This window comes from Rattus rattus, chromosome 1, assembly GCF_011064425.1.
Source record: "Rattus rattus isolate New Zealand chromosome 1, Rrattus_CSIRO_v1, whole genome shotgun sequence".
In the NCBI taxonomy this organism is placed as follows: Eukaryota; Metazoa; Chordata; class Mammalia; order Rodentia; family Muridae; genus Rattus; species Rattus rattus.
This window is the reverse complement of record NC_046154.1, coordinates 54207575-54234138: the sequence shown is the minus strand read 5'-3', so window position 1 is coordinate 54234138 and position 26564 is coordinate 54207575. Positions and strand designations below refer to the sequence as shown.

At 41.8% G+C, this 26564-nt stretch overlaps 1 protein-coding gene across 1 annotated transcript in view; it reads left to right on the top strand.

Annotated features, from left to right (window-relative positions):
• Positions 1 to 26564, top strand: part of Ror1 (receptor tyrosine kinase like orphan receptor 1) — a 353520-nt gene that overhangs the window by 241072 nt on the left and 85884 nt on the right. The window lies entirely within an intron of this gene.

Genomic DNA, 26564 nt, shown 5'->3' with positions numbered 1-26564 from the left:
TCCAAGTCCCTTGATAAAGGGGGCTAAGGATTCCATTTCTTTAAATGATGCTATTGTTGATGCGTTTATTATTCTGCCTGAGGGATTCTCATCTTTCACTCTAGAAACATCTACTTGAGGAGAGCTTCCCCCCTCTCTTCATGTATATTTTTATTTGGAGAGAAAGACTCATTTATTCAAACTCTTGCTTCGCGGGGAAACCCCCAACCCCATATTCGGAGGTAGAAATCACCAGGTCTGCTGTGAGAGCCTCAGCGTGCCTGGCCTGGACCACACCAGGCTGAAAAGTAACCACTTAGCTTGCTCTAATCCCCTCTGTGCCACTTAATTACAGAGCGGGCCATTTTAGTGCAGTGCTGTGTACCTGGAGGCCCAGTGGCCCACAATCCCATTAATAAAATAGGTACTGGGTAAAAATAAACATTGGCCTTCAGCCACACTGCTCTGTTCATCAGCCAGTTAAAGGCAACTGTGAGAGTCTAAAAACCACCAAGTGCTAATTGCATTCTACTTGCTGGGCTCTGAAATACGCCTTGACCTCAGAACAAGTCAGGAGTTTGGCCACTCACCCTTGCGTCTCTTGAAGCTGACTTTTCTTTTCTTTTCTCTTTCTTAATAAGTTGTCTCACCGATTCCTTTGTATATGGAATTCTTTTGAAGTCTTATTTAAACAAAGATTAAAACTTTTGTTACATGCCGTAAAACCGCTTCCCACACGGGTCCGTTATTTGTTCTTATTAATCTGTGTTTCTAGTGTGGCCGATAATCCGGTCACAGGCTGGTTTTTGTGGTTCACTGACTTTTCCCTCTTGCTGTTCTTGCCCAGGGCTATTGACTTTCCGCCTGCTGCTTTTGCATGAGAAAGTTACTTCTTTGTAATCCCTATGGATTTTAAGTGCTGACTTGTCCTCCTTTCTGCATGTCAGCTTTTTCTGGATGGCCATTTTTCCGGTGAACCCGGTGTCTCATGGTTTAATATTATACAAAGAAGAATTTAGCAGCTTTGTGAGGTGGTATACCTGAAGAGGAGAATGATGTTCACTGGAGACATCGAACCACAGCTAAAGGGAACTATTGTCATCAGACATTTGTGTTTTATGTTTGCTGTCTGAGCACCTGTTTAGACAGCAATATAGCACGCCATGTATAGCTGCCATGCTTGCCCTGCTGACTTAACTAAAACTCCTCAACTCAAGTTCGAAACTTAACAGGGCCCTTTCCGGCTCAGTCTCCGTCATTTTGGAGTTCCTAGTTGGCATTTTTATTTTGTTTGATTATTTAGTGTGTTCAAGTGCATGTGCAGAAGCCAGAAGGATCCGTCCTGTTCTAACAGTCTCTGCTTTATTCCTTTGAGACAGGGTCTGTCACTGAACCTAGAGTTAGGCTGGCGACCAGTAAGTCCCAACGATTCTCCTTTATCCCAGCCCTGAGTACTGGTGGTGCAGACACCCCCAGCCATGGCTGGCCCTTTATATGACTTCTTCAGAGTTGAACTCAGGCCCTCGTGCTTGTACAGCAAACCCTCTTGCCTGCCGAGCACAGGTCCAACCCCAGTATTCTTCATTTCTTTCCCGTAGAAACCCAAGGCATTGCCTCCTTTCTCAACTACCAGCACTTACTCTATCTATCTCTGAGCTCCTAATACGAGCTCCAAGGCAGGGCGGTAGTTCCCCTCTGTGCCCTCAGAGTCCCCAGTGAGCAGGTAAATGCAGAAGCTGTCAGAAATAAACCAAGTAAGAGCCATGGGCATGTCACAGCATTAAGGACAGTATGGATGACCTCTTTTGAAATTGTGCTTCTCCCCAAACTGTAAGTGGCATTCAGTTCACTAGTTTATTTATAAGTATCACAGTCAGAGTCACTAAAAATAAAGTAAATAGAGTATTCAAGGCATCAACCTAACCTCTAGACCATCAGAAGATTGAGAGGCAGGAGGTAGGACCCAGGAAGAGCTCAGAGCCTGTGTCCCAGAAGGGCTCCAGTCCGTTCTCCTGAGGGACCAGCTACTCAGGTTTGAACAGAAAGGCTTCAGGACGGTTGTTTGCCTGAGACTTGGAACAAGTTTGAGATTTTTGCACGACTCTGTTTATAACCTCAGGCTTGAGCTCTGCTAATTTTGCTAGACCCTAACCCGCCCCTGGCAGCACGGGTTCTGGAGCATGAACATAATGAAGGCCTCATACTGTCTTAGGGTTTAGAAGGTATAAATCAAGCCATTAAAACTGCCAAGCGATAATAATACTCTGTCTACCCACACTGACAAATACACCTTCGTACCCCTCCTAAAAAATGTGTGTGCAAGATTAGCTTTACAGTTGAAAGTCTGGACTATCATAATTTACTGTTTCAATCATTATTTTGTGTGGCTAAGTATTCTGCTCATGGGTTACAAACATATATAATTTTGTATGATTTTATGCTCAGTCTATAAAATTATTTTTCCTCCACTGTTCTACATGGACTTATTTCACATAGGGCTTAACTTTGGAGACAAGGTAAGAATTTTGTGTACCATGTGCAGGCATAGACATGGGATCATATCTAATGGCCAATCATTATAGAATATGCTACCGATTTTATAATCTCATCAACCACTTCAGCCTTCAATGTATGCAGTACCTGAGCATGCACGAAGTGAAGCGTGTGGTCACATGTCACTTATCAGTGGACACAGATGCGCCTGGGCAAAGGTGTCATTGAGAGTCCAAGAGTGAATTTAGGAATCTAGACGGTGTAAATCAGTCACTTGGTGTGACTTCTGATGCAATCAAGACACAGAAAAATATAAGAGGCTGCTGCCAGCTTCACGGAGCATATTTGTAATGAGCATTTTAGGTTTACCCTCTAAAGAACGATGAATAGTATATGTTTCCTGTAACCAAGTGACATAAACTGCATAGCTGAGACATTAAAACAGTATCACGTAGCTCTGGAAGTTACAACTCCAATATCAAGACATCTGTAGGGTTGGCTCATTCTAAGCATGGAAGGGAGGATTTCTGTATTCTCCCGGAGCTCACCAGCACTTGATGACATGCACTGGCTCACGGATGCACTACGTCAGCCTGAGCTTGCTGCTTGCATGGCGTTCTCCCTGCAAAGTTCTCCAAATGGCCTCTGTTTGTAAAAGCCATGGTAGCCCTGGGCTAGTCCACAGTGTTGCTTTGACTTGACTCTTGTAAAGATCCACTCGCCATCTCAGACTGCCTTCTGTGGTTCTGTGGGATGGAGCATCCTTATTCCAATTTGTGGTGAGGTCGCAGCTCATCAGATAAACTCTTAATAGTGATTGCAGAATCTTGATCAGCCATGTGGAATGCTGGCTAAGACTATTCCTCTAAGATATGAGAATTTCCAAAAGTAATGATCAGAATATAATGAAAAACTATAGATGCTTGGTAATATTCAAAATGCTGTTTGGTGTGCAAAAAGATATGACAGCCAAGCTGAGAGGTGCCAAGCCGTGGCAAGGTGACTGATTTCTTTTCTCGCTTACTGAAAGGCTACTGACACTGTTGTCCTTCCCCTTTGTAAAGCAGTGCCTCCCGTCCTCACAGAAGCACAACACTCACAGCCCTCACACTGCCCATCACTGTCACTGGTGGAGAAGTGTTCCCTAGGGCCAGAACCACATTGATCTCATGAGCAACATTTAAGGTTCTGTTTATACCATGCCAGGCTGGAGTGCTGAATCTCAAGGCACAGAGGGACCTGTGTGAACTCTTCACTGTTAATAAATTTATTTTTGTTTGTTTGTTCATTTGTTTTAGTGCGGGCTTAGGGTGGGTTCCTGCTTTCCCTCCTCTCTTTCTATGTAACCGTTGTGTTGAGTACCTTAAAGTGTACAGCTCTGTGTTAGCATAGTCAAAGTTATGCAGCCCTCATTACCACTACATGGTATCTGTGCTTTGGTGTTAGGGTTATTCGACTTTAGCAGAATAGCTAAAGTGGGGTTTAACCACATCGTAGCATCCAGTTCTCCATAGTTCTTATGACTGAATAATATTCCACTGTGCGGTTACATCACATCTTATTTATTTATTCTTTGTTGGACATTTGGGTCGCTTCTGACTTTTGTCCATTCAGCATAATGCCATGTACAAGGCTTTGGGGAAGTGTGCTTTCAGCTTCTTGGGTGCATACCTGTAACTGTAATTCTTGGGATACATGAAGACCATGTGTTTAAATTTTGGCAGAGTGGCAAAGCTCTTTCCCAAAGGAATTGTAATCATGCTATACTAACAAGCAAGCAAAGCAAAGGGATTTGGATGCTCTCTGACACCTGTTTCCAGTCTCAAATTTTTATCTATGTGTATATCTATATCTTTATATCTATATCTATGTATATCTATATCTATGTATATATATATATCATCTATGTATCCATCTGTCAATCATCTGTCTAACTGCCCACTGTCCAACTCAGCCATCCTAGTGGCTATAGTCTTTTACTGGGCTTTAATTTGCATTTCCTAATAATGTATTACTTGTCTTTTGTGTGATTTTTGGATGTTTTTCTGTCTTTGAGAAATACCTGTTCAAATTCTTTCTACACTATTTGAGACTATTATTTTTTTATTTTGTTTACAATTTTTTTAAAAAAAAATATAGTCTCTGTATGTACCCTTCTCAAATGTGTGACTTCAAATGTTTCTGGCCTTCTGTACATTGTTCTCATGTTTTCTTGGTAGTGTTTTTTTAAAGTACATTCTAAAAAATTGTTTTACAAAGTATAATACGCTCTCAGGCTTGCTTGCTTATACTTTTGAGAAACATAGACTCACAACATTATTTTTCTTGTATCTTTTCTTCATGTAGTGTTAACATACAGTTTTAGGTTTAAAAATTTATTTATTTTTACTTTATGAACACTGGTGTTTTCTGTGTGAAATGTGACGGCTCCCTGGAACTAGATTTACAGACAGCTGTAAGCCGTCATGTAGGTGCTGGGACTTGAACTCTGATCCTCTAGTAGAGCCAACCCATCTCTCCAACCCCTAGTTTTAGATCTTACATTTAAGGTTTGGTCCATTTTGAGTTGATTCTTGCAAGAGTATAGAGTCATTCTGCATATCTGTTCTGATAATCACAACACTCTTTTCTTGTTGAAAAGGCACTTCTTTACCCTTTGTATTGTGCTGGACCTCTCTTAAAGGCAACTGAAATAAATGTATGTGCTTTTTTCTGGAACTCTACCCCACTGATAGGCTTCTTGCCTATGTCAGTTCCATGGAATCTACTTTACTACAGGTTTGTAATGAGTTTTGGAGACAGGAAGTGAGTTCTCTGAGACAGTCAGTGCTGATTTCACTTCAGAACTGTTTCCACAGATAACAGAAACGATACATATATTATAGATAGATAGATAGATGGATAGATAGATGGATAGATAGATAGATAGATAGATAGATAGATAGATAGATAGATAGATAGATAGATAGATGGATGATATGTATTGCAGAAAATTGGCTTATGTGACTATGGACTAGCAAGTCCACAATCTGTGGATTGAAGTGCTAGGATGAACTCAAGCTGCTCCTCACGCTGCTGTTCTCAGGTTCTGCTCTTATAGGCTCTAAAATTCACTGGGCCAGGCTCATTCAAATACCATGGACAACCCTACAGTCAATCAGTAAGCACCGTCAGAGCAGCAACAGCTACACTAGTGCTTGACTGAGTCATTAACAACCGTACTTTGCCAACTTGATAAATAACACTTGGCTATCACAGCTTCCGGGACGACCTTTTTTCAGTGACTACTTCCCCTGACTACTTCCCCTGTGTTCTGTGTATTTCCATTTCCAGGCATATCTAAAAATTAATCTTATTCATAGTGACAAGATCCATGTGGGATTTTGATAAGTACATTGAATCTACCAACTTTCAATTGATTTGGGTAGTACTCCCATGTAGACAATATTAAATCTTCTGTTCTGTGAACATGATGATATCATTCCATTTATTTAATTTCTCTGCACAGCTTTTTAGACTTCATTGTATAAGTCTTCCTTCCCTTTTAGAAAAAAAAGTATTTTAAGTAATTAGTTATTTTTATATTAATACTATGGTATTGGATTAATTTCATATTATTCATTTTGCTCTTATATCTGTTATAACAGTTCATTTCTATAAACTGATTCTATGTTCCTGTAGACCTTGTTCCATAGCTCTAGTAAGTGTGTCTATGTCTGTACCTTGTGTCTGTATCTGTTTCTGTGCCTGTGTATGTGTATGTGTGCCTATTTATATCTGTGTGTGTATGACTGTATATATGTGCATGTATTTCTAAATGTGTATATGTCTGTGTGTATGTGCATGTGCGTGTGTGTGTGTGTGTGTGTGTGTGTGTGTGTGTGTGTGTGTGTTCCCTAAGACTTTCCATCTATAAGATGATATCTGCAATTCTGTGTTGCTTCTTCCTCCTCCTCATGGAAGCCTTTTATTTCCATCTCTCACCCATTGGCCTTATCTGGACTCACCATACACTGTCAAGTAGAAGTGATGAGGTATCAGACAGCCTCTCCTTTTCAGTCTATCGCCGTTGAATTTGACGCAAGCCATGGTTTTGTTTTGTTTTGAATAGAGATGCCCTGTATCAGGATGAGAAAAATGGTGCCTTTTTTATTCCTCTTTTAATGTCTCGTTTTCATTATGTGAAGATACTGGGCTATGCCAGATAATTCTTGTGTCCATTGAGATGATCGTGGGATTTTTTGTTAGTTCTTCTCTTACTACTGCGCTGTATTTCATTGATTGATCAAACTGTCATTCACAGAACCCTTTTCCACTTGGTCACGATATCTAAGTCCCTTATGTATGTTACTAGATTCCATTTGCCTACATTCTTTTAATTACACTTTTGGGAGAAGTGTATATATGGCAGTCAGAGGACAATGCAGGAATTGGTCTCCTTCTCCATGTGGGTCCTGGGGATCACACCCCTTTATCTGCTGAGCCACCCCATCTGCCCCTTCTTTTCTGTTCACTAGCATTTTATTGAGGGTTTTGCTTTCTGTATTTATAAAGGGCATTAATCTCTAGCTTTCTTGTGATCTCTTCACATAGTTATGATATTAACTTAATACTAAACTCTTCGAGTAAATTGGGAAATATTTCTTTGTTTGGAAACCTATGAGGGAATTCTGCTCATTCATGCAGATGTTGGTATGATTCACCATGAAATCCATTTGAAAAGTTTTAAAATTTCTAGTTCAACTTCTTTACTTGTTATGGATCCATTTAATTTTTTTCTTCCTAGTCACTTTGGATAGTCTGTGTCTTCCTTGAAGTTTGTCCCTTCTGTTTAGATTTTTCAGGTTGTTGGCACATAGTTGATCGTATTATTATCCCCAAGTTGTTCTTTTCATTTCTGTGACATTAGTAATGGCATCCTCTGTTTCATTCTTGATTTTAGTAACTCATGTCATTTTCTCAGAGCAGCTAGCCTAGTATTGCTTTGTCTTTTTTTTTTTAAAGTAAATAGTGTAATGATGTAATGTGGCTGTTCTGGATATCAGCTTGCCTCCCTTGTGACATTACTGCATGGTGTAATTGTCATTTGTTCTGACAATTTCCTGGACTAAGTGTATACAGCCTTCATTCTCTAACAGTCAGCCCAGAAGTCAGTGCACTGTAAGCACGCTCCCTAGGTGATTAGCCAGAGGGGTCCTAAGAGCGGGGATTCTGCTACTGTTTGCCAAGGGCCTCCATGAATGTACTGCCTGCCCCCAGCATTCCCACAGTGGATGCTTGTGCCTTTGCTTCATGTTCTGCTATAGGGGGACTTCATAGTGTTCCAGAAAGAAGAAATAAAGGCTCACTTTCCACACAGCTCCTCTCATGCAAAGACTCTCTCTTTATGTCAGAGGGTTCAGAAGTCAAGGGACATCTAAATAAAAAGATTTGAGCTTTGTGGCCCTGCTGGGACTTTGTCATGGGAACTTGTGTCATGGGACTTTGCCACTGTGAAATTATATACTGATCAAATGAAGACATGCTTGTGAATGGGACTTTTCCAGAGAATTTCCAATGGGTCAAGTCATGACAATTGTCTGGAAATGCGCTTTGGAGATACTCCAGATCCACCCTGCCTTCTCCAGCGACTGTGTTTGATAAGGTTATAAAGCAGTGGTTCTCAACACATTTGAGGTTTGCATATCAGATATCCTGCATATCATATATTTATACTGTGATTTATAACAATAGCAAAATTATAGTTATGGCGTGTCAGCAAAATAATTTTATGGTTGGGAGTCACCACAACATGAGGAATGTTATTAAGGGGTCTCAGTATTAGGAAAGTCTAGAACCAATGCTACAAAGTATGTTGGAGCAGAGACCAGGGTAAGTTAAAAACAGCACAGGGCTCAGAGCCTAGCCAAGTTCAGCTTTTGTGCTTTCTCTTTACTCTCACCTAACACATGAGCAACCCTAACATGGCATTTGCTATATATGCTTGGCATTCTCTGAGTTGAAGGTGTATGGCTTCCGTTTCTGTCATCCTCTATTGTGCCATTCCATTCTGTCTGTTTAAAGACTGAGTTAATTGAAAAGTATTCATCATACTAGGGTTTCTGTTGCTGTGCTAAAACACCATGAGCAGAGACAACTAGGGAAGGAAAGTGGTCACTCAGCTTACAGCTCTCAGGCCACACTCCAACACTGATGGGAATTAGGGCTGGAACTCAAGACAGAAATGTGGGGCCAGGAACTGAACCAGACATTGTGGAGGGATGTTGTTCAGTGGCTTGCTTCTCATGGCTTGTTCAGCCTTCTTTATTATATAACTCAGGACCACCTACTCAGGGTTGGCACTGCTCACCATGGACTAGGCCTCCTACATTAATTAAGAAGATGCCTATAGGCAAATCTTACAGAAGGGTTTTCTTGGTTGACATTTCCTCTTCCCAAAAGCCTCGATCTTGTGTCAAGTTGACATAAAACTTAAAACCAACACGGTATCGATGCCACAAGGATGTTAAAAATTAGATTAACTAATAAAATGCTTTCCATGTCAGAGGTGTTACAACCTGGCACATATTAGGAGCTGAATAATCCTGGCTAACATTATCACTGTCATCACTACTGTTTGAACAAAGAGGTTACCCCTTCTTTGCAGCCTAAGGCCTCCTGTAGACACTCTTCCCTGCTGTGACCCAAAGCCAGAGATCTTAAAACCTTTATTTCCCTTTCTCTCATCAGCTCTTGGCTAAAATCCCTTTCAGCAACAACAACAACAACAACAAAAAATTCAAGTAGCTTTTTCTGATTTTTTTTCCTCCTCTTTTATCTGTTTCCAAGTCTTAGGCATAGTGCAAAAGTAAAGCTGGGTGCTGGCCCAGCCCAAGAAGTGATAATATAACTTTCAACCCAAGATAAACTCAAGGAGATCTTTCAACACAGCTACTCAGGCAGTTGGAAGATGTGATGTCCTGTAGAGAGGAGACTAGGGCGTCACTCAGCAGCTGGGCCAAACATAGAGGAACAGCATACCAGTGAAGCCAGCTAAACACGGCGTCCGCATCAAAATCATCTTCGGCTTTGCAGCCCCCAGAGCAAGGGCAGATGGTGGGAATATGGGGAGATTGGACAGGAAGGATTTCCAACCCCAGAGGTCAGGCCCAAGTATACAGAAGGTTAAGAAGCCAAGCTCTTCTGTGTCAACGAACCCTTGTCATTCAGCAGCCTCTGTGTTATGAGCAGGGTGTGGAAAGTTCCCATTCAGATGACATTTGTGAAGACTGACGTATCCAAAAAAGAGAAGATAGGTCCTCGCCTTCTAGGCAGATATTTTCTGGAAGTCTGTCCACCAAGCTGAGCTTCTTGTTCCTTGCATTACATGTGACATGTTGTGACATATTGTGATTGGCTCCACACCTCACACAGTACTTAGTGTGCAGGGACTGCTCAGCAAGTTTGTGTTATGTTGAACAGCGGAAGCTCCCACATTTCTCACAGACTTTTAGGGTTGTGCATTTCTCACACACGTTGAGAAACAAGCACAGAAAGAGCAGGTACCTGGTTCTAGCCTTTCCAGGTCATTCACTCACCGGGGACATCAGGCAGAAAACAACATCTTTGGCCCCTAAGCTTGCTTTTTTTTTTTTTTTAAACAACTGAAGAACTGGAGTTCAATGTCTTCTAAGTTCTCTTCCAGCTGAATTTGATAACTAATTGAAAATGTATTATTTCCTCTCTTACTATAAAATCTCATCAAGATTCTGAATAATGTCCCATCAGCTCCTAGGTCATTTTCTCTGCTCTGAAGTGTCAGTCGTTATCTGTTCTGTCATGAACATCCATTCTGACCATTCTAAAGAAGACCCTATTCAGTTACACTGAGTCGGTAAGAAAGATTTATAGAAAAATGGCCCTCAAGATCATACCCTTATATTCTGAAGAGACATCTAGAAAACAAGGCTAAAAACAAGAAAGCCACAGATGTTTTCTTCCTATGACTCCCATGACAGTATTTGGCAGGTGGGGTGGACACCAAGTCCCGCTCTATGTCAGGGATAGACAGAGAGCTCCACCCTTGGCCAACCACCTACATAAAAGCATCTGCATGAAACTATAAAAGACAGTTAGGTCATGTTGCTGTGACAAAAATACCTGACAAAAAGCAACTTAAAGGGGAAAGGGTTTATTTGGATTACAGTTTGAGAGATTACAGCCCACCATGGCACTGGCGGTGTGATCCAAGGATCTGGAAGATTTGATCACCTTGCATCAGCAACCAAGTGATAGAAAGAGATGAACACTGATGCTCAACTCCCTGGTTTCTTTTTGTTTAGTCCAAGATGCCAGCCCCTGGATTAACAGCTCCTTTGTTCAGGGTGAGTCTTCCCTCCTCAGTTAGTCCTAGAAAATGCATTTCTGGACAAACTCAGAGGAGTGTTTCCATACTGATTCTCAATTCAGTTAAGTTTACAAGATTAACTATCATATGTGGCTTTGTGAAATCCTGGGACAGCCATTAGCCACCCTTATTGCATAGATATAAACGTGGGTTGCAGACATTACACTATTGCATTCCCTCTCCTTGCTGAAGGAAGTAATCAAGAATGCTTATAGGAACTAGGTATTTGATCATCTTAAGCATTTTACAGAAAGAACTCAAAATACTCCAATGATTTTTTATATATTCATTAAGCAATTTAAATGTAGGCAAGGAGGTACATGCTAGGAATAACAGGAGATAAACGTATAATGGAAGATACTCAGAGATCCTGAATGAGAACCTTTTGTCCTACCCAAACTGGGTCACACAGTTTCTCAGCAGGTCTCAAATTCCATTGGCATGGATGGGAGGGACCTGAATTCTAAGAGGGCCAGTGTTAGTTCATATCTGAGGTCTCATTTAGAGCAGTTCACAGAGGCTCATTTTTGGCTTTATAGTACACCGTAATCATTGAAACACCAAGATTTCCCTCAAGCCACCTGAAAATCATAAATCTATTCCTTGTTACTAATGTCAAACAGCTAATACTTTTTACCACAAACTATACACTTTTACAGAGTATCATTAGTAGGATATATAGATATAGATATAGATATAGATATAGATATAGATAGATAGATATAGATATAGATACATAGATAGATATAGATATATATCTCCTGAGATAAAGTATATCACTTTATCTTTACTACAAATAGTCTGTGTGATTGCCAGTGGTCACTGCTTCCAACATTTAATTTGTAATAGGTCAGGCCAGCTGAGAGTACCCAACACTGTTGGCTTTGCTTTTATATAAGTTGGGAACCTACTCCTAGAACTTGGACAATGCAACTTCTTGCCACTGGGGATAGAAGCGCACTAGAATAATTGAGTAGTTATCATGAGTCAGTCTTCAATCACTTCAATAGCAGGCTTAATATTTTCATGTCCAATTTCCAATGACTCTACCCTCTGTTCATTTTTCTAAAACTGAACAAATGTAAGTTTGACTTACCAATTATTCCTTAATAAGTTGCATACATACACTAATATATATAAGCTAATATGTAATGTATCACACATATACACACTAATATGTAATATATTATATATATATATATATCTGATGTAGCTATACATTGAAAGATGATTAATGACTAAGCCATGATAGCTACTTAATTATTCCTAGGGCAATTCTGTCCCCAATAGCAGGAATTTGTCTTTGAGTTACTGTACTGTTTTATAATTAAGAAACCTGCCTTACTTTTTTTTTAAAAAATCTTCAATGTCCAAAGTATATTTTATATTGGCAACACAATTTTGATGCTAGATTTTAACATAAATAATTAGTGTCATTGGGTTTAATAAGATTAACTAATAAAAACATAGATCTATATTGTCAAATCACTTCAAATACAAAGTCTTCTAGTAACCAAGTTGACTGACAAATCAGTGTTTAACATTCCTGTACACTTTAACCAAGCAAGTAAAAGATTTGTACAACAAGAACTTCAAGACTCTGAAGAAAGAAATTGAAGAAGACCTCAGAAGATGGAAAGATCTCCCATGCTCATGGATTGGCAGGATTAATATAGTAAAAATGGCCATTCTGCCAAAAGCGATCTACAGATTCAATGCAATCCCCATCAAAATACCAATCCAATTCTTCAAAGAGTTAGACAGAACAATTTGCAAATTCATCTGGAATAACAAAAAACCCAGGATAGCTAAAACTATGCTCAACAATAAAAGGACTTCTGGGAATCGCTTATCCCTGAACTCAAGCAGTATTACAGAGCAATTATAATAAAAACTGCATGGTATTGGTACAGAGACAGACAGATAGACCAATGGAATAGAATTGAAGACCAGAAATGAACCCACACACCCCTATGGGCACTTGATTTTTTGACAAAGGAGCCAAATCCATCCAATGGAAAAGATAGCATTTTCAGCAAATGGTGCTGGTTCAACTGGAGGTCAACCATGTAGAAGAATGCAGATCGATCCATGCTTATCACCCCTGTATAAAGCTTAAGTCCAAGTGGATCAAGGACCTCCCACATCAAACCAGACACTCAAACTAATAGAAGAAAAACTAGGGAAGCATCTGGAACACATGGGCACTGGAAAAAATTTCCTGAACAAAACACCAATGGCTTATGCTCTAAGATCAAGAATCGACAAATGGGATCTCATAAAACTACAAAGCTTCTGTAATGCACAGGACACTATGGTCAGGACAAAACGGCAACCAACAGATTGGGAAAAGATCTTTACCAATCCTACAACAGATAGAGGCCTTATATCCAAAATATACAAAGAACTCAAAAAGTTAGACCGCAGGGAGACAAATAACCCTATTAAAAAATGGGGTTCAGAGCTAAACAAAGAATTCACAGCTGAGGAATGCCGAATGGCTGAGAAACACCTAAAGAAATGTTCAACATCTTTAATCATCAGGGAAATGCAAATCAAAAACAACCCTGAGATTTCACCTACACCAGTGAGAATGGCTAAGATCAAAAACTCAGGTGACAGCAAATGCTGGCGAGGATGCGGAGAAAGAGGAACACTCCTCCATTGTTGGTGGGGTTGCAGACTGGTACAACCATTCTGGAAATCAGTCTGGAGGTTTCTCAGAAAATTGGACATTGAACTGCCTGAGGATCCAGCTATACCTCTTTTGGGCATATACCAAAAAGATGCCCCAACATATAAAAAAGACACGTGCTCCACTATGTTCATCGCAGCCTTATTTATAATAGCCAGAAGCTGGAAAGAACCCAGATGCCCTTCAACAGAGGAATGGATACAGAAAATGTGGTACATCTACACAATGGAATATTACTCAGCTATCAAAAACAACGACTTTATGAAATTCGTAGGCAAATGGTTGGAACTGGAAAATATCATTCTGAGTGAGCTAACCCAATCACAGAAAGACATACATGGTATGCACTCACTGATAAGTGGCTATTAGCCCAAATGTTTGAATTACCCTAGTGGCCTAGAACAAATGAAACTCAAGACGGATGATCAAAATGTGAAGGCTTCACTCCTTCTTTAAAAGGGGAACAAGAATACGCGTGGCAGGGAAGAGAGAGGCAAAGATTAAAACAGAGACTGAAGGAACACCCATTCAGAGCCTGCCCCACATGTGGCCCATACATATAGAGCAATTAGACAAGATGGATGAAGCAAAGAAGTGCAGACCGACAGGAGCCGGATGTAGATCGAACCTGAGAGACACAGCCAGAATACAGCAAATACAGAGGCGAATGCCAGCAGCAAACCACTGAACTGAGAACGGGACCCCCGTTGAAGGAATCAGAGAATGAACTGGAAGAGCTTGAAGGGGCTTGAGACTCCATATATACAACAATGCCAAGCAACCAGAGCTTCCAGGGACTAAGCCACTACTAAAGACTATACATGGACTGACCCTGGGCTCCAACCTCATAGGTAGCAATGAATATCCTAGTAAGAGCACCAGTGGAAGGGGAAGCCCTTGGTCCTGCTAAGACTGAACCCCCAGTGAACTAGACTGTCGGGGAGGGGCAATGGGGGAGGGTGGGGAGGGGAACACCCATAAGGAAGGGGAGGGAAGGGGATGTTTTGCCAAATGCACATAAGAAATACTCAAGTTAAAAAAAAAAAAAAAAAAAAAAAAAAAACATTCCTGTACACACCAATTAACTGATTCCTTATTTTTTTTTAAGAATTTACTTTGAAACACGATTTATTAATTTCCAAACTATGTCTATCCAAATTAAATAAATTTGCTAAATCTAGCAACTTGATATCATTTATATTAAATTCAAAGGTATAATGCAAAAATTAAAAAGCAGCATCCAATTTATCAATATCAATAAAACATTCTTCAAATCAGTTCACAAAGTGCTGTCAGTCACAATATCCACAGAAGAATTCCAGTTATGAATGTATAATGCAGCAACTGTAGATGTGTATTAGAAAAAGCCACAGTTACTCACCTATTCTGCACGTGCCTTGCTAGGTTATAATGTCCTTCCTCTTTCATTAAAGTCCCAAGGTCAGTAATGTTTGGTTTGACCCTAGGTCTCTGGGCATTCGAGCCTCTGGTTCTTGGTTTCCCAAGCAGTGTTAGACAAAGGTTCCCTCTCATGGGGTCGGCCTTAAGTCAAACCAGACATTGCTCAACTGCTCCCACAAGTTCTCGAGACCAGATATTTTCAGTACCTATCCTAAAGTAGACCAAAACAATAAGAGAACCTTTGTTGTTGATTAGATACGGTGTTATTAAATCCCACTAACTCTGGATTTTCACTGAGTGGCTAGAGTATTATGAACCAGAGTTTAATTATTTTTTTTATCATACGAACTGGAATTCTTTAATAGATGTAAAAAATGAAGCAATGCCCACTCTATAAGCTCAAGTTGACATTTCTTATGAATTTGGAATCTCTTCCTGGTGAAAATGTAACCCAAAACACTAACATGCCAATTTCTCTAATATTTCATGTCCCATCTAAAGAAAAGTACCCACAACTTTTCAGATTTTGTATCAGCTGACCTTTGATTTTGTAAGAAAGACTTAATAGCCTATGTATGAGTATAATAGGATTCTTCCTCTTCACTTTATCTATTTTAATATGCCTTTGTCCAGACTCAAGTTGTAGGCTGTGCCTGAAGGTCTGGGCTCTATCCCCAGTGTGTCTGAAAATGCCTGCAAGCCCAGCATGCCTGAGATGGGGGCTGTGAAGTCATCTTCAGCACAGAGCAAATCCAAGGCCAACCCAGGTTGCATGCAACTCTGTTCTCCAAAGCGTTCCTAAAACCGTTTAAACTTACATGCCCAGATTATATTAGAAGTTGTATACAAATGCCTTTCCTCTGGGGCATTTAATTCTGGTTTCAGATGATCAATTTCATTCTTTTTTTAACTGCTGCCAGGAAATACAACTACTTGTGTTGTTGCTGGAAACATTTCTTCAGTGTTATCCACTTTGTTATTTTTTAAGTTTAGCTTTTATTTTCTTTAAACACAGCATACAAGGTTTACGTGTGTGGCCCTACTCAGTTGACACTCATCATGAATTATTTGGCATACTTTATTCCAGACTTTTTTTCCCCGATACAGTTTTGTACCTCAGAGATTCCCTTAGCTAAAACACTACAGAACTCATAACTTCTCCAGAAGAGTATGTGTTTCCATCAGCTTTCTGTCCTGGCTAAAAATAGACATTCAGAAAACAGAAGTGGTTGGCCTGAGAGGATTTCAGAGCAGAATTCATCAAGCCCGCTTTCCACCTGAGTTAAACATAGATATGTGTGCATCGACATATGTGTGTGTATGTGTGGTTGGGTGATGTGTGATTGCATACATGTGTGTTTATGTGTGCACATGTGTGTACGTAGGAACACACAGACATATATAATTGCTTGGATGACCATTCAGATTGAAAAGAAGAGGTAATTTGCAAAAAGAAACACATGGAATTTCAAAGTAAAATATTATTCTTTTAGGTGAAGGTTCATTTCAAAACAGTCTACTGGCCCAGCCAGCAGATCCTGAAGGGTTTCCGACGGTGGGCAGGTACAGTCTAGTACATGCACTTGGAGTCAGCACTGCTAAGGAGCCAGACTGTTGTTCTAAGTGATGTTATCTGGTTGTTGAGAGAAATCCTCCTTATTTTATTATCATTCTCATTATTATAGCTAATACACATAACATGTGTCATTTTCACTAGTTCCCAGGACATAGCTTGTTGACAAGCAAGATTTACCTATCATGTTTTCACTCTAGCAAGAAACATTGACTCCATTAAGTAGACTCTCCCCTCTTCTCACAACTGTAAGGGGATTTCTGTCTCTGAGTTTGCCTAGTCTTGACACAATACAAATGCCCGTGTGGGTCAGTCAGAAGGAGTTCTCTTCCATTGCATGACAGAACCCAGTCTGAATACACTGCCCTTCTCCCTTTCTCCTGCCACACTGTTCACCACCTAGCTCTTGACACAGGACCCTTCATTTGTAATCCTCGTGCTCTCTTCCTCCCCCTGCAAGGAGGGCAGTGGGTTAATAACCAAGCCCTGGGTCAAGGTCAAGGACAAAGCCACACCGCATCTAAGAGTGGAGAACCTTTGGATGGAGGTGTCTTTCCTCTTTCTTCTTCTTCTTCTTCTTCTTCTTCTTCTTCTTCTTCTTCTTCTTCTTCTTCTTCTTCTTCTTCTTCTTCTTCTTCTTCTTCTTCTTCTTCTTCTTCATGTCTTTCTTCACAGTCATAGTATTGACTCAAGGATTGTTTGGCTGAATGATACCAATTTATCATCCACTGAACCAGGACCCTGGTCCACACCATCATCCACTGAGCCAGGACCCTAGTCCACAGCATCATCCACTGAGCCATGTCCCTGGCCCACAACACGCCTTTCAAGGAGGTTTTCATTTCCCCTCCTGGTAGGCTTTGCTTTCTGTGGCTTCTCTTTGCATTGCTGGAATTGGGTCACAGACGTTCTCCAGTATCCTGGCTTGCCAAGGAAATATGACAATTCTTCAGGAAATGGTTTCTGATGAAGAGCCTGAGCCATCCCTGCCAATTTTTAGAATCACCAGGGACCCCAAGGTGAAATCAAGTAGCTCAGTGCTCAGAGCCAGCGCTCCTGCTCTGCCCCACCCAATGAGGCATAGCGACTGTGAAGGTGAAAACAAGGGGATATTATAAACAGGGGCCAATGTAAATATCTTTGTTAAACAAACAAACAGCATTGTTAGGTCCCCTAGGCCTGCCAAGGAATGGGGCCAGGGTGACCTGTACCTCTCATACCATGAATCTTGGGGGTTGTGGCACTGCATTTGTGGCCTAGTCTCTAAATATTCTCTTGGCATAGCTAGCGGATGGAGGGACTTGGGGTGTGGTGTCCACCTAGGAGTCAGAACTGACCCAAGCCCAGATCTCAAATGGCTACTGTCTGGCTTCCACCGAAAGTCCAGGCTGTCCCAAATGCAAACTCAGAAGACTCAGAATACTCGGCAGAGTATTCCTGCTGAGGAAGCAACACTGGCAACATTTCAAGGAACCATGGAATTAAAGAGCCGTGCTCTTTGCACTGACCTCACTAGCTTACGTGTGCCTTCTTCCCGACTCCAGAAGCTGCAGATCAGGTCCCCCCCCTCAGGCTGGCACCCATATGACTCAACGCACTTCCTGTAGGTGACTCTGTGTGTTCAAGGCTTGTAAAGCTTTCTGGGCTAAGAGAGAGAGCCACAGAACAGACTACTTGCTTGGAGTCTCGGCCAGCCAGGTTCCCGAAGCCCTCCTCTGATGGTCCTTCCCTCCCCACTACCCTGTGCTGTTCCCATTCTCTTTATGGGAAATGGACCTTTGATACTTCTGAGGCACAGGAGACCCTCCACAAGCCCTTGTGGAAACTGTAAACCAGTAAGTTGAAACAGAACTGGATGTTTATCAACACTGGGCCCTAAGAACTGGACTTGCTGAGTCTTTTCACTCCCACCTCCCAGTTCCCCTCCTGAATGTTTCCACTGGAAATTCTCCACTTTAGTGGGAGTGCTTGGCTTAAATGAGAATGCTTGGCTCCAGGAAGGGCCGTGGGATGCTTGGCCGAATAGGAGTGCTTGGCTCAGTACTCTTGAAGACACTTAGCACTCACCCCACAATTAAGACATCACAACTCTACACAATGTTTCATGAAAGTTTGATGCAATTAGATCATCTGAAGATGGATTAGCCTGCCATCTGTACAACATTAAGAAAGATCACATTGGCAGATGACAGGACTTCTTTGAAGAGATCTGAAAGAAAGCCTCTGATGAGTTCTCCAGTGGGTTCCCCCATTCCCAGTGGGTTAACAGAGCATGCAGGAATGGTAGACACCCTTTGTGATGAAAATGCTGCGTCAGAGTGATAAGCTCTCCCTGTAGCTGTGCCCCCAGGCTGGGTGCCCTTCCCTAGAGGTCAGCATAAAAGGAGTTCTGTCGCTGTTCCACAGTTCTTAATAGGGTTACAGCCTGCTACCTGACTGGCACTGGGCAGCTATAGTCCAGTGCAAGGAATTTGACTTAGGAAGGTGAAGGAAACCAACGAGGTTTGCTGGTTCAGTGGCTGCCCTGTCTCTAGTTTTGGTCTTTTGTTATTGGTGTGGTGGAGTTGTTTTGTAGTTTGAGAGATCAGAACCCTGCACATGTTAGACAAGCACATCACCATTGAGCACATCTCCGGCGTTCATTCTTCTTTGAATAAGAACAGCTTGCCTTTCTTTTAAAAGGAAACTGCTACATGGCCACTCTTAGCCAAATAAGAGTGGCTGCATGACCAGGCTGACCCCTGTGGAATACTTAAGGATCCAGCCTTTGCCCCTAAGCTGCTGGTCTGTTCATAGACTCCGGTACTCTGCACATCCACATTCGATGTTTTTAGGTACTGCCAGATAAAATAGGTTAACTAGTTGAAGAATTAAATATAATTCTATGAGCTTTATCATGGGCTTCCTGATAAAGGCTGGACTTGAACTGGGCTCTAAAGATAGAATTAGGATTATGGATTAGAATTAGAATAAAGGATTATGTGAGACATACAGTGCTCCTCACAGTGGTGATTCACAATTTTTAACCCACACTCAGGAGATGAGGCAGGAGGAGCGGAGCATGTGTTTGAATCCAGTCTAGGCTACATAGATGATGTCTCAAAAATAAAGTAGTAATAATAAATAAAAATGGCCAAAGCCTTGGAGAGCTGGCTGCCTCTTGTGTAGACTATAAACGGGGAATGCTTTGGGAGATGGGGTAGGACACATCTCAGAGGCTTTGAAATCCCCAGATGAAGAAGTTTAGACTTATCTGGCTAGTCACGCACAGGAAATCCACACTGGGTCATGCTACCTGTGCTGGCAGGCACCATGCTCTGCCTTTGTTAAGAAGACTAGATTGGGCAGGGTAGGAGAGAATCCCCTAAAAGCAGCTATGTCCCTTGGGTGACAACAAGGAAGTTCTCTGGCCTCTCAGGACTGAGGGTTCTTTTTTTTTTCAGTCTCCCTCCAGACAGTAGGTGGTTGTGGCTAAGCTCTGTGTTTGTCTTGTATGTGGGTTGGAAGGACAGTTCCTGGCATGTGGCAATAGTAGAGGCAATATCTGCCAAGTTTTTGTCACTTTCCCAGGGCACTGCACTAAGCACCCAGCATGACTAATTTCATTTCATGCTCCTAGTAGCCAGAGCTTTCTGAAATGCTTGTAGACTCTGACTTGGGGACATACTTTCTGTCTTGCATCTAACTAAATGATAAGCCTTGTGGTTCAATTAGATACAAGCGCATTCTCTGAATGTTTGAATTCTAGTTGGGAAACCCATCTCTCCTTCCTTCCTCTCCTCTGTTACCCACCTTCCTCTCCAGTTAAGTTCCCTCCCAGTTCCCCTTCTGCCCTTCCTAGAACCTATGTCTTATGAGTCCCCTCTCTAGAACTCCTTCTCCCCTCACTTCCCATGATCCCTTTCTACTTTTCTGGATTCTGTGGTTTCAGGTTATAAACTCATTCAAAGTCCCAGAGCTAGGATTCACAAATTAGAGAGAACATGCAGTATTTGTCTTTCTGACTTGGGGCTCCCTAATTCTGTATATTCTTTAGCCTGTTTTCTAGTTCCATCCATACCTGAGATTGCTGTGATTCCATTGCTCTTTAGATAGAACTCCATTGTTTATATGTAACACATTTTTATTATCTATTCATCAGTTGGAGGGCATCTAGGTTGCTTTTATTTCTTGGTTCTTGTGACTAGAACAGCAATAAACATTTATGAACAAGTATTTCTGCAGTAGAATATCAGATTATTTGGCTGTGGTGGGGTCATATGATAGGTTTTAGCTTTCTGAGGAGTCGCCATCTTGATTTCCACAATGGCTATAGCAGTTTGTAATCTCGCCAGCAGAGAATGAGGCTCTCTTGCCAGAACTTGTTTTTCATGAGTTTAGGCATTCTTACTGGGGTTAAGATGAAATCTCAAAATAGTTTTAATTTGCATTTCTCTAATTGCTATGGATATTGAACACTTTTGAGGTTTTTGTTAGCCATTTTATTTCTTCTTTTAAAAACTCTCTGTTCAGATCTGTAGCCTTTATTTATTTATTCATTTATTTATTTATTTATTATTTTTTACTTATTCACTTTATATTCTGCTTACTGCTTCCCCCACCCCTGTCACTCCTTCCTATAATCCTTCATCCCATACCCCTCCTCTTTTTCTCTGATTGAGTGGGGGGCCCCTGGGTATCCCCCAACCCTGGTACATCAAGTCTCTGTGACACTAGGTGCATCCTTTCCCACTGAGGCCAGACAAGGCAGTCCAGCTGGAAGAACATATCTCATATTCAGGCAACAGCTTTTGGGATAGCTCCTGCTCCAGTTCGGGACCTACATAAAGACCAAGCTGCACATCTGCTACATATGTGTAGGGAGGCCTAGATCCCTGTGTATGTTCTTTGGTTGGTGGTTCAGACTCTGAGAGCCCAAAGGGTCCAGGTTAGTTAACTCTGTTGGTCTTCCTGTGGAGTTCCTATCTCCTTCAGGGCCCAAAATCCTTCCTCCTATTCTTCCATAAGAATCTCCAAACTCCATTCACTGTCTGACTGGGTGACTATCTGAGTCAAGCTGCTGAGTGGAGCCTCTCGGAGGACAGCCATGCTAGACTCCTGTCTGCAAGCATCACAGAGTATATTATTAATAGTGTCAGGGATTGGTGTTGCTCATGGGATGCCTCTCAGGTTGGGCAGGTTGGCCATCCCATTAGTCTCTGCTCTATCCCCTGTTTCTGCATTTCTTGTAGACAGGATAAACTTTGGGTGGAAAGTTTTGTGGGTGAGTTGGTGTCCTTTGCACTCTACTGGGGTTCCTGCCTGACTCCAGGAGGTGGCCTCTTCAGGTTTCTTATCCCCAATACTATAGCCCATTTTTAAAGTGGGTTGGTAGTTTTCTTGATTCTTTGTCCTTTGAGTTCTTTACATATTCTGGAAAGTAATCCTCTATCAACCATATAACTGGCAAAGATACTTTCCCACTCCTTGGTCTTCATGGTCACTGGATGGATTGTTTCCTTTGCTCTACAGAAGTTTTATGAGGTCCCATTTGTCAGTTGACCTTAATCCCTAAGCAAATGCAATTCTATTCAGGAAGTCCTTTCCTGCATATAAGTGTGGGAGGTACTGACTGTCTACGCTATTCTCTGGGAGTTTCAGCTTTCCCACTTCATGGGGGAGGTCTTTGCTGACTTTTGTGAAGGGTGATAGATATGGCTCTAATTTCATTCCTTTTCATGTGAACACCCAACTTGCCCGTCACCATTTGTTGAGGATGCTGTCTTTTTCCCCATGTGTATTTTGGCATCCTGGTCAAATATCAGATGGCTCTAATCTAGCACGCTCTTGTTTTCATCTTGCAGTTCATTCCATTGATCTGCATGGCTGTTTTGTGGCAGTCTCACAATGTCTTTATGGCTATAACTCTATACTATAGCTTGGAATTTGATATGGAAATATCTCAGGCATTTTTTTGCTCAAGATTGTTTTGGGGTATGTGTGTGTATGAGTACCCTTCAATATGAATTTTAGGGATTTTTTTTCCTATTTTTTTCATGAGAATTTTTATTGGGATTGCATGAAATCTATAAATTGCTTACAACATTTTCATCTTCACAATATTAATTTTGTCAATCCATGGGAGGCCTTTAATCATTTACACTTGAAAACAGAATAAGTTACAAGACATAAAAAAAATGCCTGTATCTTCGACCTCCAACACCATGTTTTCCTACTACAGTGCCTGCCACCGCACTCGTCACCTTACCCCCAAGTGAAGTTCTTTTAACTTCTCTCACAACCTTAGATTTTCCAGTCATTTCTGTGATATTTTGACAGAGGTATCCTCACTGACTTCCATGTAAAGACTGAGGTTGGATCATTCATGCTCTTAGAAGCACACAGATATACGGGTGCTGGTTCAGATCAATGTATTCCAGGACTAACCTCATGAATTCCCACATAGCTACAGGAACGAGCTTCTTCCTGGCCTCTTTCTCATTGGGTTTTAGATTTTTTTTCTAAATCCACTAACTATCTCTCATTTACTAATATTTATGTTCTCCTAAAATCACTTTCCAAAATCCTTTTTGTTGGGTTATTTTTTAAAGAAACATTTGTAGCTGATACTGCTTTTGCTCTCTCAGGCTTGTGGTTCTGAGAGTTGGTTCCCAGGCATCTGTCTGTCTGGATTCCTATTATGGTTCTACCCACACCTTTCCAGAAAAGTGGGGAGAATACATGACAGCAGTGCTAGCAAAGGCCTGTGACAAACCATGGATATGATAGTCTAGTAGATTACCACCCAAAAATTCAGCACTGTCCTTCCCCTGTGTGTGACCCCTATATTAGTTCAGGCCTTACCATTTCTGTGGCTTCATTTTGGGTCACCCTGCTATCTGGGTCTCCCTGCTGTTTGCCATGTAGAACTCCTGATTATTGTGGCTGGAAATTATGTCCCTTGTGTCACTGGATCTTATCTCAAGGAGTAGTTAGGACCCTGCAGGACAATTTGAATTGTCTATCTGTTTCAAAATCAAAGCGCCAGCCTTTTGTTTGGGACTTAGAGTAAGAGTTCCCAGAGTTCTTTGAAATTGGACCCTCTTGAGCACACCTGGAGACAGCAGTGAGCTGGCCCACAGGCTCCCTGGTTGACAGACACACAAAGCTAAGGGCAAAGGTGAGGTTTTCGTTTCTTCTCTGGATCTTACAATTCCTTTGAAATTTCTGATTGGCCCCTTCACGGATCATTCAAAAAGCTGCAGGAAATCCTCAAGCTATGTTTTCTCCAGGTAAGCATCCAGGTCAAAGGGAAGACCTCAACATGCCTTCGTGAGGAAGAAACCTGCTTAAGTTTAGAAGAAGACTCGGAGACAAAGGTGCCACTCAGCCATGTGTGTGCTCCTTTGAGTAGTTGCCCATATTGATGCCCTATCAAAGCTTCAGACTTCAACGGCGCTTAGAGGCAGTGGAAAAAGCCCGTTTGTCTTATCTCAGAAATCCCATGATTAGCTATACAGTTACCCTCTCAAAAGGAGGGCTCACAAGTTGAGTGCTTGCTTCAAGGCTCGGGCTCAATCCCTGGCACCAAAACAATGAAAAACAGGACAGAATGTTTTATCAGTAACACATTTCTTTGTCTTTGCCTCAAATTACATCATGAAAGTTCAACTTTTTCCATCTGCAGGCCACTAGTAGTTATGATTTGCTATATATTAATATTTTTCAATTTTTATTTATTGTCATTTGTGTATAGGATGTGGGTGTGCAAATGTGTCACTGTGCCAGAAGACAGCTTTGTGACATGTTTCTTCCTTTCTCCCGTATTTGAGTTCTGGGACTCAGACTCAAATCCTCAGGCTTGAGGAGCAAGTACTTTACCTCCTAAGCCATCCTGTTGGCCCGATGTGTTATATTTTTGAGGGAACATTGGTTACCTTATATTTTGAAACAGCAGGGAAATGGTGACCTTTTGGTTGCGCTTCAGTGGATCATTTTAAAAGCTTGAGTTGGTCATTTGCAAGGAATGTGGTAAAAAGCAATTTAAATTACCTGAGCCTCTGTCCTTTGTTTATAAAACAGGAGTAATGTATCCACCCTAGAGGATTTGTTGTAAGACACAAAGGAGCCCATAGCATGGCAACATGCTACCTGACACACAACACAGTAAGACCTCAAGATAAGTATTTTCCCCCAGTAGAACTGCAAACTTTAGGATGGGGGAGGGGAACAGGATTATTGCTGGCATAAGATGTAAAATTAGTTAAAAGGCAGGGGCACAGCCATTGGTATGTAACCAATTGTAAGTCTATCGTGAGAACGAAGCACATACTACAGGTTACAGCACATCTCTGCTTCATAACGCTGGAGCAGCAGTCTTGAGTGAGCCTCCACCTGGCTTAACAGATCCCTTCCCTGTGTTCTTGTTTGACTGGTGCAACCCTGGGCTCTGAGGACAGTGGTAGAGATGAGCCTGCTGTGGAATAAAACTGCCTGCAAGCCCTCTGATGCTCGCCCAGGGGCCTGCTCGGTGAGTAGCAGCATCAATGCTGCCTTTGTTCCATCTGCAGTGTCTGGCCCACAGTTGAACCCAAGAGACTGGCTCTGTGGGGCAACCTTGACCCAAGAAGTCAGTCGGTGCCAAGCTGAGCTCCCCACCCTGCCCCCACCTAGATCCAGCACAATGGCTCTCTCCACTGGGGGAATGTCTTGGGGCATACCCATGACTCTCCCTTGGGCATTTTAATAGTCATTTCTGGATTCATAAAGAGAAATGGCTTGAAATGCAGCATCATTGCCAAAAGGGCCAGAGCCACAGGTGTAGAACTGTAAGTTCCTTTTTTAATTACAAGACACAAGTTTTTCTGTGTTTCGAGTCATGGGATCACTCATAGGACACTGAGTTCCCACTAGATGTGGAGACATATAGATGAAAAGAGAGTGTGCCATGTCCTTAACTCCTGTGGGCTTGTGAAGAAATGGACACCTGCTATGACAAAGAACACGTTTCCAGACAGGGAAAGAAATGTTGTCTAAGAAACTAATAGTGCTAATAGCTGTAATATGGATGGACCAAGCAAGGAGCTCTGTACTTGGTGCTGTGTGTGTGTGTGTGTGTGTGTGTGTGTGTGTGTGTGTGTGTGTGTGTGTGAGTGTTTTTAATGTGCACACAAATGTACACACATATGCATGTATATGGAGGGCAGAGGTCCACACTGGGCATCTTCCTCTGTCTCCCTCTACTTTCTGTGAGACAGGAACTCTCACTGAAACTGAAGCTCCCTGACTGGGCATGACAGGCTGGGTCCAGTCAGGCAGCCAATAAGCCCCTTATGTCCTCCTGTCTCTCCCTCCCTGGGCTGGGATTACAGACGAGCAACACTGTGCTCTTCGTTTATACAGGTGTTAGGGGGGTTGAACTCAGAGTTCACACTTACATGGCAAGCCATGTCCCTAGTCCCAGATACCTTTATTCTTGAACAATGTATATGAAATTGACCTGATTCTCCCTCCCTCTCCAAGGGAAGCCATGCTAAGAAAATAGCACCTGGTATTATAAAAAGAATAAGAGATTTCCAATTGGATGAGGTAGGTAGACCACAAAGAGCAAAAGGAACATATGACAAGAATGATTCCAGTGACATTTTAAAATGTGTCTCCACATCCACAGCAGAGCTAAGATGGGAAACTATGCCAACAGCAGTGGCTTGAAGGCAAGGTGACCATGTTTGTTAATTGGTTTTTAAAAGGCACCGTCTTCCTCTGTGCTTAAGATATAAGATGGGGACAGTGGCCAGGAGCAAGGACACAAGACAGAGAGTGACTTTTAGAGACAGCCTCTCACCCCCATTCTATTGGAGAAAATAAGAAACCACCTGAGGAGTGAATGTGGAAGAAGTATTGAGAGCAGAGACAGAGAAAAATAAAGAGAGGGAAGAATGGGCTGTTGTCTGAGGTCATGGGCAAGTCTGTCAAGGAGAGAGGGGCCTGAATAAAAGGGGGGAAGGCTCAGGATCATTGCTGAGGATGGTAAAGCCTTACATGTGATCCTGCCTCAT